The sequence below is a fragment of the Schistocerca cancellata genome, chromosome 3, assembly GCF_023864275.1.
Source record: "Schistocerca cancellata isolate TAMUIC-IGC-003103 chromosome 3, iqSchCanc2.1, whole genome shotgun sequence".
Lineage (NCBI taxonomy): Eukaryota > Metazoa > Arthropoda > Insecta > Orthoptera > Acrididae > Schistocerca > Schistocerca cancellata.
In genome coordinates this window covers 578,468,761-578,480,884 of record NC_064628.1, presented here as the reverse complement: position 1 = coordinate 578,480,884, position 12,124 = coordinate 578,468,761, and the positions used below count along the sequence as shown (strand labels likewise).

Below are 12,124 nucleotides of genomic sequence, written 5' to 3'. Positions count from 1 at the left end.
CAATCCCAGCAGTGCAATGTGGCCTAACGTCGTAAAATAATTTAGTGCCACGTTTACTTTACCACAAAAATTTTCTGTCATATAGTCTGTTGCTGTTAGTTTGTTGATTCATTACTGAACACTGATTGATGCATTTCTGTTACGTCATGAAAAACTTCATACTAAAACGAATCTTAAATCAAAAGAGGAGGAAATAAAGTATCCACTCGTTAGTAAAAACATTAACCCATAAGCAACATTCGGTTCAGAAAAGCTACTAGTGCGTTTTCTTGTCGTTGTAGTACGGTCCTCAGTATGACGAGTGGTTTGTGCAGCTCTTCAAGCTAGTATATCTTATGGAAGCGTCTTAATCTGTTCATAAATATAGCAAGCGACACCCACGTGGAGCTACATTCTATTGTCAAGCCATGGGGGTCTTTTCACAATTTTTGCACTCCGTAACTCCCTCCATTTCTATTGACTATTCCTTGATGCCCCGGGGTGTGTCCGATGAACCGATCCCATCTTTTGGCCAAGTTATGCCGTAAAATCCTTTTACCTCGGTTTGATTAAGTACTTTATTAGTTATCCGACCTGTCCTGATCATCAGCATTCTTCTAAGGAGCTACATTTCAAACGCTTCTGTCCTCTTCTTGTCTGTACTAGTTATAGTTCGCGGTTCACTTTTGCAATAGCTCTATCACTCCCTGTGAAATCGCGATCGACGGTCTGTTTCCGTTGCCACTTCGCATGAAATAATTTTCGTAAACGCTATGGTACTGATCAGCTGACCACAGACCCCCGTTGGTCAAGATCTTCACAACGCAGATGTGGAAGAAAATGCTAACAGATACACCTGAGAAGCACCCACCAGATTCCTCATAATGTACCGACCAGTTCCGTAAATGTACGTTTTCCGGCCACCAGAACTTTACATGGCCCGATGCCAACGCACATAGCATGGTAGACGTAAGACGTCGTCGTCGGTAATAGGGGGCGGCAGGCGTTTGAGGCCGGTGAGCCGCACATTTTATAACTGACTCCATTACGTGCAAAATCGAGTTCTCTGTTGTTACTATAAACAAACAAACATCGTGAGGATTACTTCTTTCATTCCCGACTACGATTTTGGTCCACACTGCACATCATCTGCAGGTCTAGTTGGAGCAGGGAAAAGAAGCAACAACAATAACAATTTCTAAAACGTGACATTACAGACATTACCTTAAGAGGATGCACAATTACCAACAAAATATTATGACACAAACATACCTTGCGTCGCTAACTGAAGTTTATCAGTAGTAGGACAACAGGGACGTCACTCCAAAGTAGGGCACCTCAGGGGCGACGTCACCCCAAATCCAAGATGGCGACCATGACGTAAGTATGTGATATCACGTCAAGTCAGCTGATGACGCGATTGACGTCACTTGATGATGCGAGTACCGTTATCCAAAAATGGCGGGAAGATGGGTCAATTGAGCTACCTATACTAACGTAAGGAAATTGTGGGAAAGAGAGGGCTTCCTCCACTAACCTCTTCCTAGGAACTGGACATAAGTCTTTGTTTAAACAGTTACAAGTAGTACCACCATCAATTTTGCTAGCCATCCTCCTGGAAAATTTTACTGAGCTGAGTTGGTATGGTGTCGACCCCACTAGAGGCTGCTCATTTAATTCGAATATAATTTCTATAAACTGTTTAAATTTCTCTAAACGCCTATAAATTTGTTTAAATTTCTTTAAATTTATTATCTACCTACAACATTAGTGTTATGTTACCACAAGAGGCTGACATATCGAAAGCTGTATTATATGCAATGGACATAAGTCTTTATTTAAACAATTATACGCAGTACCACCATCAAGTGTTTCGCCGTCCTCCTCGAATTTCCAATTTTTTGCTCTAAGAGCTTACATTCAATTCGAATTTAATTTACTATCTACATAATTAGTTTCGTGTTACCGTCACAAGAGGCTGCTCTTCGCGATTTGTCACGTTGTCGTGCACAGGTACTACGAAAAACAGCCGACTAGCCTACTTTCACACCCACCGACGTCTGCAGGACACAAACATTCTCACTTTCTCTCGCCCGTCTGCGTCACCCGAAGTCCGGCAGGTCTGTCATATCCCAGACACCCCAAAACAGCAACCACGCAGGTGTTCTTAATCAGCTCCTTCAATCGATACCCTTAATAACATCGAGAAAATATTTCCAACCGTTGAAAGACTATTAAACACATACTCCAGCTCTAAAGAGTTCCAAACATATAACACTTCACTACAAAATTATAACTATGCATTTCAAGAAAATTTTTTCTGTCATGCTGCTACATGCCTGGCGTATAATTTCTATAAATTTCTTTAAATTTGTCTAAAGTTCTTTAATTTTGTTTAAATTTATTATCTACCTACAGCATTAGTGTTGTGTTACCGTCACAAGAGGCTTAGATATCCGTTTCTCAGTGTTTTAATAGCTCTGTTATATGCACACTATAAACAATTAGACCCACCACCACCATCAAATGTGTTTGCCATCCTCTCGGAAATTGTGCATGACTTTTGCTGAGTGAGGTTAGTATGGTGTCGCCCCCACTAGAGGCTGCTCATTCATATAGGCAAGAAAAGGTGTTCGCTGCACTTCCAAATACCTAGTTTCAACTGCTTTTCAAGGTAATCCAACCACATCTCCCACATACATCGAATTACAGATCTCACCTAGTTTATTACTCTGATACAAGACACTCACCCAAACGTGCTTAGAGTCACTATATACAGTTTATAGACCTCGAAACTACTCCTAAATAATCATACATTACACTGATGTGCAGAGACGCAAACAATTCCTAAATTACGAGGTAACGAAGTGGCTAGCACATTGGACTCGCATTCGGGAGGACAATGGTTCAATCCTGCGTCCAACCATCCTGATTTAGGTTTTCTGTGATTTCCCTAAATGGCTCCAGGCAAATGCCGGGATAGTTCCTTTGAAAGGGTACAGTCGACTTCCCTAATCCGATGAGACCGATGACCTCGCTGTCTGGTCTCCTCCCTCAAACAACCCAATCCTAAATTACCGAAAATAATCCAATACACACCATGCAAATCACTGAAATAATGCATGCAAACACGCTCACAACGCTTAAACACCCTAAAATAATTCAAAGCACTAACACTCAGTCCAAGTAAAAACCCATCTTATCAACAACTCGAACCCTGATTTGACTGGATGGAAAGCCTTAGTGCAACCCCTAACACACACATTCAGAGTCTCCAGATGCAGGAGACTGACCCTAATATCCATCCTAATTACATAATTAATCACAAAGATCAGTCATAATTACACAACTATATACATAGCGCTGAATCTGGACGGCTTAAAACCGCAAACTATACAACTCACCTTATCCTTTAATTACACAACTATATGCATGGCACTGCACAAGAACCACAATACTACGCAAAAAGCTGACAACTCGTGTTGTCCTGTTTGAGAAAAAAATTATACCAATCGAAACCAACGACTGAAACTCTCAAACTCTACCCTACACCTACAAGCTAGAGGAAAAAAGTTCAACTCACTAGATTCTGCTGTTCGACAGAGATAAGTTTAAAAAAGTCTATTAGTTCCAAGCATATTCCATCTATCCCTGTTTGACATCAGAGTTCACTACACACGCCTACTAAAAAATAACCCTAACCGAAACCATTGGGAGATCCTCGTCCGAAAAGACTGCCTTCTCATCCGTATACAATCACAGACTACGTGATCGAGCTACTATGCTAACAGTCTCGCGGCACCTGCCTCGCCGAAATAAGTCGGTGCGAAAGCCCCGCTTTCCCTCCAAATGCATGCTGTTCCTCTAACCTAATGGCTACGAAGTACTGCTGTCACAGCCCCACAACGCCCAGCGTTCACAAACTTTGTTTTACGTCACGTAGTACGCTCGTGCAGGGCCGGACGAGAGTCACCGTTCAGTATTCGATTATTATTTATTTAACACCAACTTCGCTCCTATAATATAGCAAAACATTTTCGACCACAATAAAATTCCATTTTTCATGAAAATACACAAAGTCCAATTTTATGAGGAAAAATCCGTATAGTTTTTCACGTTAGACTTCGAAACTCATCACCTCTCCGAACACATTTACGTCTAAACCAATATTTCCACTCACGAATACAGATTTCCGTGATTAAGCAGATTCCAAATCACGCTCTATAATTTACAAAGTCAAATAACGTCTTTCTCATATCTAGACAACCGGCAAACGTGTCTTCCACCTGCTTGATGCACACTCCACAATCGACCTCCTCTCAACTAAATAAAGAAGTCAAATGCGAAGAAGCACTCGACCGAACAATTTACATGATAACAGAATAATGATCCAGCGCAAACACACATCCATATTCAATCTTGTCAAATTCCCACTTGATCACGAAAGCTGTCCAGCACATACTAAGTATTAGTACGCTATTCGGTCGTCAAGACGACTACACTGTTAAGTCAAATGCATTCCCGCACTGCAAAAGTCTGTTAGCGGGAAACTTAAATCATTCCCACAACAGGCCCCCCATAGACAGAATCATTGTACCAAATCGAACACATAATATATTTGATCGCTATACTTACAACTGAATGCCATTCGACAATGAGCGAAGTATCCAAAATACACCCTGCTTATGGCTCAGGAAATAGAAATTTCTGTACCCTTCTTGTCACTTGACATACTCTCCCCTTTGCCATCACAGTATTCCACTTCAAATCCAAGCCTTCCTTACCACTGGGCATAGCCATCTCTTTTACACATCTCAGAACACAAGCACATACAGGGTGTTTCAAAAATGACCGGTATATTTGAAACGGCAATAAAAACTAAACGAGCAGCGATAGAAATACACCGTTTGTTGCAATATGCTTGGGACAACAGTACATTTTCAGGCGGACAAACTTTCGAAATTACAGTAGTTACAATTTTCAACAACAGATGGCGCTGGAAGTGATGTGAAAGATATAGAAGACAACGCAGTCTGTGGGTGCGCCATTCTGTACGTCGTCTTTCTGCTGTAAGCGTGTGCTGTTCACAACGTGCAAGTGTGCTGTAGACAACATGGTTTATTCCTTAGAACAGAGGATTTTTCTGGTGTTGGAATTCCACCGCCTAGAACACAGTGTTGTTGCAACAAGACGAAGTTTTCAACGGAGGTTTAATGTAACCAAAGGACCGAAAAGCGATACAATAAAGGATCTGTTTGAAAAATTTCAACGGACTGGGAACGTGACGGATGAACGTGCTGGAAAGGTAGGGCGACCGCGTACGGCAACCACAGAGGGCAACGCGCAGCTAGTGCAACAGGTGATCCAACAGTGGCCTCGGGTTTCCGTTCGCCGTGTTGCAGCTGCGGTCCAAATGACGCCAACGTCCACGTATCGTCTCATGCGCCAGAGTTTACTCCTCTATCCATACAAAATTCAAATGCGGCAACCCCTCAGCGCTGCTACCATTGCTGCACGAGAGACATTCGCTAACGATACAGTGCACAGGATTGATGACGGCGATATGCATGTGGGCAGCATTTGGTTTACTGACGAAGCTTATTTTTACCTGGACGGCTTCGTCAATAAACAGAACTGGCGCATATGGGGAACCGAAAAGCCCCATGTTGCAGTCCCATCGTCCCTGCATCCTCAAAAAGTACTGGTCTGGGCCGCCATTTCTTCCAAAGGAATCATTGGCTCATTTTTCAGATCCGAAACGATTACTGCATCACGCTATCTGGACATTCTTCGTGAATTTGAGGCGGTACAAAGTGCCTTAGACGACACTGCGAACACCTCGTGGTTTATGCAAGATGGTGCCCGGCCACATCGCACGGCCGACGTCTTTAATTTCCTGAATGAATATTTCGATGATCGTGTGATTGCTTTGGGCTATCCTAAACATACAGGAGGCGGCGTGGATTGGCCTCCCTATTCGCCAGACATGAACCCCTGTGACGTCTTTCTGTGGGGACACTTGAAAGACCAGGTGTACCGCCAGAATCCAGAAACAATTGAACAGCTGAAGCAGTACATCTCATCTGCATGTGAAGCCATTCCGCCAGACACTTTGTCAAAGGTTTCAGGTAATTTCATTCAGAGACTACGCCATATTATTGCTACGCATGGTGGATATGTGGAAAATATCGTACTATAGAGTTTCCCAGACCGCAGCGCCATCTGTTGTTGAAAATTGTAACTACTGTAATTTCGAAAGTTTGTCTGCCTGAAAATGTACTGTTGTCCCAAGCATATTGCAACAAACGGTTTATTTCTATCGCTGCTCGTTTAGTTTTTATTGCCGTTTCAAATATACCGGTCATTTTTGAAACACCCTGTACTTTATAAATCAGATGCTACCAACTTAGAAAATTATTGTGCTAAGGGACGTGTTATGAAACCGGTATTTTCAACCCCGTCGAGCCACCGCAGCTAGATATTTAACCAGTATTTGTAAAACATTCTCTCGCTGTGCCAGGTCAGAGGTTCCGTGATATATCGACTGGGCTATAGGCGATGCTTGATTGAGAAGGATCACAAACAGTGGATGATGTCGTGAGAAATGTACACTAGCTTTCCAGATCTCTAGTGCAACACTATCAGCTAGAAATGCTGTATCACATTTTGAATCAAATCCTCGCAATCAAGCACATACCTGTGTAGGATCCTACGGAGAAGCCCGATAATGAATCTTATTTCTAGCAGGCTCATATCTCGAGCCGATCTGCTACAGTAAAATCACAACCCCGTTTCAGTTAGCCCCCATGCAACTGCTGTCATTTCTCCAGCTTTACGAATCTGATCGTTCCAATTTAAATCGCAACTGAGTAGGAGTTGGGGGAAAAATGTACCTACCACCTTCTGCAACCCATGTAGACACAGGCTAAGCTGCATTACTGTGACAGGACTGTGTTTTGACCATTCGATGGAAACTGGAACTGTTAGAAGGACAATAATTTTTCAACCGTACTGCGGTGCGCCCGCAAACTACATACAAGTACTACAGATCCGAGTCCATTCACATCTATCTTCGTTATTCTGTACCATCCAACAGAGAAATATTACCAACTATAAAAGCCTCACTAACTTCATCTGATAGATAACTCGATAACATTTTCACCGCATCTCTTTCCTGCCATATATCGAAAACAAAACACCGCACGCGTGCAGGCATCGAGCACATGCAACGATCCTATTAAATACACACGGTTTGATCAACTGCACACCTCAGTTTAAAGTTTCATCACCTGTACCGTAGGACAATGACCTCACCCCGAGGGCTATACTGTAAGTCTCAAGAGACGCGCGCTGTGACCTTGTCTCGTTGTTTGAAACATTAATTTTTATGCTGTAACACGCTTTGTACACTGTCAAACATTTTATTTATTTTCCCCGCCACGACTTCGAGATCTGTGTCAGGTTCTAAACTGACATTAACACGGCCTCTCGCAGAAAACTAGACCTCGCACGGTGACGCGATTGACGTCAGCTGATGACGCGAGTACCACTATCCAATATCGCGGGCCATTGTTAGTGCCCGTGCCCCCCTTTGCGGGAAGTTGAATTTTCGAGTGAGATAGGTCAACTGCGACACCTCTAGACTTCGCACAGTGTAAATAAATTTGTAAATGCTGTTACTATAACGCACGCTCGATGATTTCCAATAACATTCACTTACAAGATAACGAAATTGGACTAGTTTTACCGCGTTCCCATGGGTATCCAAACTACAGTCCGGATCTGATTGCTATGCGATCCGTTTCGACTGATTCCTCATATTGCAGTCATGTACGCGATCACTGTTTCAGTGCTAGCATCTCCCAGAAGGTGTGGCCCATCAACAAATCTGTTTCTCCAACTTGAACAAGCGTTGTCAGTATAACCAATAACGTGCCAGTGGACGGAAAAGACACCGCCGTTCTACTGAAATAATAAGCATTACAATTGATTATATGGACGATTTTACCAATTCTAAATTAATGTCAACTCCGACAAATGATGTGAGAGCATGTTTCCCAATTTTAGTACCATAGCTAAACCACCCCTTCTCCACTTTGCAGATCTGGGTAGATGACTGTGCAGTACGTCCATTCATTGTTAATTCTCGAACACATACATCATCAAAGTATATCAGAGAGAACTCTACATATTTCTAACATTTACAGCATATCGCTTAATTTGCGTTCTATGTCTATGCTGATGGGAGTCACAGAGCATTCGCGCAGTCGTATGTTAAAATTAGAGACTGAAAGACACACCTCACACTGTCATTGACCACTAGTACCTATTTAATAAGCAACCGACCAGAAGTAGCCAGCTACATTTCACATCTCATGAATGGATGGAGCTCGCTGGGTCCTCGCCCATCCAAGTGTACAAGATTTCTCGAGAGATGCGTCCATGTCGAGGAGGTTAGCACTCCTTATCGATGTATAGTAACAAAAAAAATGGCTCTGAGCACTATGGGACTCAACTGCTGTGGTCATAAGTCCTCTAGAACTTAGAACTACTTAAACCTAACTAACCTAAGGACAGCACACAACACCCAGCCATCACGAGGCAGAGAAAATCCCTGACCCCGCCGGGAATCGAACCCGGGAGATGTATAGTAACAGATTTCAATGTGTTGTGATCTACTAGCAGACCGTTAAGAAGAAGAAAAACTAGAACAGGGTGATTTTTTATGTGTGATGGAGCTTCAGATGGATGGAGCTCGAGGCATTTTTACGTAAAACAACCAAGCCATGAATTTTAAACTATTATACCAGAGTCTAGGATCAGTAGCTAGAAGGTATTGTTAAGAGAGAGAAAATAAACCCACGCACTCCTAAGGCTACAACGTTCCTCACTTAAAACGAGCTATAATGTTCGATCATTTAACTTTCGAACCTATCACTCGTATGGAATGTAGCCCTTTTAATATTCCAATGTAAGAAATAAATTTCAAGCGCATGACATACATCCTTCTTCCTGGTTTCTCTAGGATAAACTATGTTATCGAACTGTAAAACGAAAAAACTATTTTCTTAAAACATTTGCTCTGTGTGATACGAGCATGTTCACATCCGATTACGGTTCAGAAATTATACTATGCGTGCAACAACCCTATATATAAAATGTCCGTTACTAACGGGGAAAGCCTCTTAAAAGGAAACAGATAAACGCCTAGCAGCAGCGCCCGACATGCGATAATTACAAGTCATTCTACCACTAACTCTGTAAAAAGCACATCTGTCAGACAAATGTACACACGAGCGGGAGGGGAGGGGGAGGGGGTTGTAGTACCTCTCAAGCACCTATCGCTAACTTAGTTATGAAGCTGATGTCTTGATTTTACACACAAGATGCAACAAGGGGGATGGAGTACATCATATAAATCATAATTAGTTTAGAGGGATGTGTAATGTTTCATCACACATGAGATGGAAGTCGTCTGATACAGGAGAGGTTAACAGCTAACGATCACAAGTAGACAGTGCTTTAAATCATATACAGAACACACGGCTGTATGCGAGTCGAACGCAGGCTATGTCACGTGACCGCAGATGCATATATGTTTATAGACGGATGGTTCTTTGTCTTCCTGAAAAGCGTCAAATACAGTAGTCAACTTGCATGTATCACTGAGACCTCAATAGACATACAGTATAATGCTGCCTCAACGATCAAAAATTGACTGCTTCCCTCATTCCCTTCTCTTCCATGTCGACGTTTTCTCGAATTCCTCTTGCTGCAGCGTACTTGATCCCATGTACAAATTGTTCTGCACCAACCAGAAGATACGCAAGTACTTGTTCAAATTCGCAGCATTTATATTCGGTCAATTCATACCCATCCCCCAATCACTTTTCGCAGTTCTATCTATTTTCTGTCAGTTCTATCCATGCGATCATGACATACTCTGTCGTTCTGGTTTCTAAAATTGGTTATATGTTTAGTACAGCTACCAAGACCTGGCCCAAATGCACTGATCGGGAGGCGTAATATAGCACTGTACTACACTCCTGGAAATTGAAATAAGAACACCGTGAATTCATTGTCCCAGGAAGGGGAAACTTTATTGACACATTCCTGGGGTCAGATACATCACATGATCACACTGACAGAACCACAGGCACATAGACACAGGCAACAGAGCATGCACAATGTCGGCACTAGTACAGTGTATATCCACCTTTCGCAGCAATGCAGGCTGCTATTCTCCCATGGAGACGATCGTAGAAATGCTGGATGTAGTCCTGTGGAACGGCTTGCCATGCCATTTCCACCTGGCGCCTCAGTTGCACCAGCGTTCGTGCTGGACGTGCAGACCGCGTGAGACGACGCTTCATCCAGTCCCAAACATGCTCAATGGGGGACAGATCCGGAGATCTTGCTGGCCAGGGTAGTTGACTTACACCTTCTAGAGCACGTTGGGTGGCACGGGATACATGCGGACGTGCATTGTCCTGTTGGAACAGCAAGTTCCCTTGCCGGTCTAGGAATGGTAGAACGATGGGTTCGATGACGGTTTGGATGTACCGTGCACTATTCAGTGTCCCCTCGACGATCACCAGTGGTGTACGGCCAGTGTAGGAGATCGCTCCCCACACCATGATGCCGGGTGTTGGCCCTGTGTGCCTCGGTCGTATGCAGTCCTGATTGTGGCGCTCACCTGCACGGCGCCAAACACGCATACGACCATCATTGGCACCAAGGCAGAAGCGACTCTCATCGCTGAAGACGACACGTCTCCATTCGTCCCTCCATTCACGCCTGTCGCGACACCACTGGAGGCGGGCTGCACGATGTTGGGGCGTGAGCGGAAGACGGCCTAACGGTGTGCGGGACCGTAGCCCAGCTTCATGGAGACGGTTGCGAATGGTCCTCGCCGATACCCCAGGAGCAACAGTGTCCCTAATTTGCTGGGAAGTGGCGGTGCGGTCCCCTACGGCACTACGTAGGATCCTACGGTCTTGGCGTGCATCCGTGCGTCGCTGCGGTCTGGTCCCAGGTCGACGGGCACGTGCACCTTCCGCCGACCACTGGCGACAACATCGATGTACTGTGGAGACCTCACGCCCCACGTGTTGAGCAATTCGGCGGTACGTCCACCCGGCCTCCCGCATGCCCACTATACGCCCTCGCTCAAAGCCCGTCAACTGCACATACGGTTCACGTCCACGCTGTCGCGGCATGCTACCAGTGTTAAAGACTGCGATGGAGCTCCGTATGCCACGGCAAACTGGCTGACACTAACGGCGGGGGTGCACAAATGCTGCGCAGCTAGCGCCATTCGACGGCCAACACCGCGGTTCCTGGTGTGTCCGCTGTGCCGTGCGTGTGATCATTGCTTGTACAGCCCTCTCGCAGTGTCCGGAGCAAGTATGGTGGGTCTGACACACCGGTGTCAATGTGTTCTTTTTTCCATTTCCAGGAGTGTAGATTGTATCCAGCCAGCCACGCATTTGGAGAGCGTTTGGGAAGTCTTCTGATGAACGAGAGGTTTACAGTTAACGCCCGCAAGTAGACAGTGCTTTAAATCATATACAGAAGACATGGTTGCATGCGAGTCGAATACATGCAATGTCACGCGACCGCAGAGGCATTTAAATTTATAGACGGACGGTTCTGTGTCATCCTGAAAAGCGTCAAATACAGTAGACAACTCGCGTGTATCACTGAGACCTCAATAGACATACACTATAATGCTGCCTCAACGGACAAAAATTAACTGTTTACCTCATTTCCTTCGCTTTCATGTCGACGTTTTCTCGGACTTCTCTTGCAGTAGCATACTTAATCCCAGCTACAAATTGTTCTACACCAACCAGGAGATACGCAAGTACTTGCTCTATTTCGCAGCATTTATATTCAGTCAATGTATACCTATTCCCCATCACTTTTCACACTACTATCTATTTTATGGCAGTTCTATCAGTGCGATCGTGTAATAACCTCTCATTCTGTTTTATAGAACTGGTTTTAAATTTAGTACAGCTGCCAACACCTAGTCCAAATGCACTGATCGGGGAGCCTAGTATATCACAGTACTCGATTGTATCCAGTCACCCACACATTTGGAGAGCGTCTGCTCTGTTTTCTGTATGACTGTGTATATACA

The 12,124-nt window shown here is 44.1% G+C and overlaps 1 protein-coding gene across 3 annotated transcripts in view; it reads right to left on the bottom strand.

Annotated features, from left to right (window-relative positions):
• The window catches only part of LOC126176821 (solute carrier family 22 member 7-like), a 232,740-nt gene that overhangs the window by 30,802 nt on the left and 189,814 nt on the right, over positions 1-12,124 (bottom strand). The window lies entirely within an intron of this gene.